We start from the raw sequence: 4,406 nt of genomic DNA on the forward strand, positions 1-4,406 counted from the left end.
AATTGTAAAAGATGTTATATTGTATATATGTAATAGCGGAGGATAGATATACGAAAACTTGTTGTTCGACCAAGCATGGAGAAAGAGAGGATACTTCTCTCTATTAGCTAGCTAACACAATATGAAACCACTAAATTAACGCTCCAAACCCACCCCAAACCCACCCCCATTCAAAAAAAACCCAGTTTCGGCCAGATGCTGACGCGTGGTTGCCATGTTGTCCCGGTTGGTGTGACCAACCAGGACTAAAGAACCTCCCGCCCGGGCTACCCGCACATGCCACATGGAGACCCTTCAGTCCCGGTTAGTAAGAGAGCCGGGACTAAAGGTTATGGGCTTTAGTCCCGACCCTTTAGTCCTGGTTCCAGAACCGGGGCTAATGGGCCTCTGGAACCGGGACAATTGTGCCTTTTCTACTAGTGTAGATCAATAGGTTAGTCACATAAATCATATAAAAAGTTGCCAAAAGTATGTGAAAGTTGTATAATATTGGCATGAAACAATCAAAAATTATAGATACGACGGAGACGTATCAACCCTGCGGGTTCGAGAACTACTAGACATGACCTGAGACATTCTCTGGTCAATAACCAATAGCAGGACCTAGATGCCCATATTGGCTCCTACATATTCTACGAAGATCTTTATCGATTGAACCTCTATGTCAATGATTCAGTCAATCCCGTATGTTGTTCCCTTTGTCCTTCAGTATGTTACTTGCCCGAGATTCGATCGTCGGTATCTCTATACCTAGTTCTATCTCGTTAACGGTAAGTCTCTTTACTCGTTCCATAATACAAGATCTCCTGACTAACTCCTTAGTCATATTGCTTGCAAGGCTTGTTGTGATGTTGTGTTATCGAGTGGGCCCCGAGATACCTCTCCATCACATGGAGTGAAAAATCGCAGCCTTGATCCATGCCAACCCAACAGACACCTTCAGATATACGTATAGAGCACCTTTATAGTCACCCAGTAACGTTGCGACGTTTGATACACACAAGGTATTTCTTCAGTGTACGGGAGTTGCATGATCTCATGGTCATAGGAACAGATACATTGACATGGAGAAAACGGTATAAACAAACTGACACGATCATATGCTACGTTTATAGTTTGGGTCTTATCCATCACATCATTCTCCTAATGATGTGATCCCATTATCAAGTGACAACACTTGTCTATGGCAAGGAAACCTTGACCATCTTTGATCTAAGAGCTAGTCAACTAGAGGCTCACTAGGGAGAATGTGTTGTCTATGTATCCACACATGTATTTAATTTTGTAAAGCGCTAAGAATCAGGCTGCTGATTCCTAACCTCCCATCAGACCAGCATGCTGCCGTTGGATCATAGCCAGGTGCTCCGTTGGATGCAGTTTAACTTTTGTAGCATGTTTGTTCAGATATGGAAGCATGCAATTTCACGCAATTAATCCCAAATATTTAGGAAGTTGATCAAGCAGTTTGAGGAAACTTTTTTTTATAGAGGGATTGATGTGGCATAAAGACTTTCCAACTGCAATTTTCTTCCTTATGAATCACATTTTATTTTTTCTCCAATATTCCTGAAAATTGCATCGAACGGAAATATTTCGTTAGGAAGCACTTCTTGTTTCCAATATTCCTTCAAATTGCATCAAGCGCCAAAAAATGTGCTTTGATCTGACACATCATCTTGCTAGTTATTAGTTGCTTGCATGTGACTGAAATTTGCTTTCATGTTGAACTAAAATTTGCTTGCATGCATGTGGACTCCAAATAAATTTGTTTACATCATGAACAAATTCCATTCCATGTTGATTGGAATAAATTTGCTTCCATATCGACAGAAAAATAAAAATGCTTCATGTGTCATCTAACGTGCTTCTGACAATTTACAAACGTACTACCTTCAAATTGTTGATATTACAATACACTGTATGTTCCTTTCGCATGCTTCTTGATGATACATATTTGCATCAACTTCCTTGTCAATTTTTTTCTTTAATACTACATACGAGCACTAGGTTCATTTGTTTGAGCGCTGCAAGTACGTCTATCTATCTAAAAGTCACGAATGACTTGAACATCATGGAGACACAGGTTAATCGCATAATGTAGCTGGTCCTCGTCGTCTTTTTTCAATTTACTGCTTCCTTCATCTTCTTGGATGCTTTCTTCACATGCTTCGATTATTTATGTGCTCTTCTGCTATGTATTTGAATTTCAAACACTGCATTGGTTTGAAACAAACTGAACTATTGCTTCCAAAGAAATAAAAAATTGCTTCCCTAAAACAAAATGTGGCATTAGGCACAGTTCAAACGCAACTGAACCGATGGTCACCATGCTTCCTTGCGACGGTAGTGGTACTTCCATTTGATGGCGGATGTGTATCCTTTGTGATGGTAGACGTTCTTCCTTCCAAAACTGTGCAGCTTGGTTGTGCTTCCCTTCCTTCGAGAACTGGGTGTGCTTTCTATCAAAACTGGTTGTGCTTCCTTTACGAAGCTTTGCGATGGTAGACACTCTCAACAAAATTCATCGATGCAAGCATCACGTCAAAAGTAGCACAAATAAAAACAAGTGATTAAAATGTGTTCAAAATAAACAAGTGATTAAAAATAAGTCAAAGATGAAATGAATCAAATTCGAATTCGGGTGCATACATACCAGAGGACGACACATGAGATCTGCGTGCAGCTTCTTTGCCAAACCGAAATGATGCAACTGCACCGTGGGAGGGATGGTGATGGGGCAAACAAACTTACACATGAATTTTACCAAGCATGGTTCTACTGATGTAGATAAATTGACTGAAAAAGCACATGTACCATGTTTACTAAGCATGTGCACGAGTATATTGAAAGCATCAATTTTAAGCATCAAAACATTACAAAGTACAGTGTAGAAAAACTAGGGCTCGACCCCCTAATGCGTGGCGTACTTGCAATGTTGCCCGGGCCGCATCGGTGGAAAGAAAGATGGGGTAGGGAGGAGCAGGGGAGTGGATCTGGGCGGTGAGGTAAGTCCACTACTCGACGACGAAGGAAGAAATATGCCGCTGGTGTGCAGCAAAATCAGAGTTCGGGTGGCCGGTGTGGTTGACGGCGAGTTTGGTGAAGTTTCGTGCGAGGCGAGAGGATAAGGGGGGCTGGAGCATAAGGTGGTTGGGATAATCGACGGTGAGGTGAGAGGGTGCAGGAGGTGAGCACCCGACGAGGTCAAAGTGGATGGGCCGACGATTAGCGGCGAGGTCGGGGTAGCCATTGCGGTTGGCGGCGAGTAATTAGGGAGAGGATTATGCTCGGATGGTACGGTGGTTAGCTCCTCGTCGACGGGATTTTTTTTCATATCAAGCAAAATTGGGACCATGGGATTTAAAGGGAATCAATGGCAGTCGACAGGTCTCTCTATTGGCTTGTATCAGACTACAGATATAAAGTGTTTCCCTTTAAGTTTCCAATCAATACAATTCTAGCATGGATAATAAACGATTACCATGAACAATGTAATATAATAATAACCAATTCATTATTGCCTCTAGGGCATATTTCCATCACAAGTGACAGTAAATTTAGCACAATATATAAATTTTACATTACCAAGTTCCACTCACCAAAGGCGCTTCACTCCCTGGCAATGGTGCTAGAAAATAGTCTTGATGACCCACAAGTATAGGGTATCTATCGTAGTCCTTTAGATAAGTAAGAGTGCCGAACCCAACGAGGAGCAGAAGGAAATGACAAGCGGTTTTCAGTAAGGTATTCTTTGCAAGACTGAAATTATCGGTAATAGATAGTTTTATGATAAGGTAATTTGTAATGGGTAGCAAACAACAATTGTAACAAAGGTGCAGCAAGGTGTCCCAATCCTTTTTGTAGCAAAAGACAAGCCTGGACAAACTCTTATATAAAGCAAAGCGCTCCCGAGGACACATGGAAATTTCTGTCAAGCTAGTTTTCATCATTCTCATATGATTCGCGTTCGTTACTTTGATAATTTGATATGTGGGTGGACCGGTGCTTGGCTGCTGCCCTTACTTGGACAAACCTCCCACTTATGATTAACCTCTCTCGCAAGCATCCACAACTACGAAAGAAGAATTAAGATAAATCTAACCATAGCATGAAACATATGGATCCAAATCAGCCCCTCACGAAGCAACGCATAAACTAGGGTTTAAGCTTCTGTCACACTAGCAACCCATCATCTACTTATTACTTCCCAATGCCTACCCCTAGGCCCAAATAATGGTGAAGCGTCATGTAGTCGACGTTCACATGACACCACTAGAGGACAGACAACATACATCTCATCAAAATATCGAACGAATAGCAAATTCGCATGATTACTTATAGCAAGACTTATCCCATGTCCCCAGGACCAAACGTAATTACTCACAAAGCATATTCATGTTCATAAT

This window comes from Hordeum vulgare, chromosome 5H (genome assembly GCF_904849725.1).
Source record: "Hordeum vulgare subsp. vulgare chromosome 5H, MorexV3_pseudomolecules_assembly, whole genome shotgun sequence".
Lineage (NCBI taxonomy): Eukaryota > Viridiplantae > Streptophyta > Magnoliopsida > Poales > Poaceae > Hordeum > Hordeum vulgare.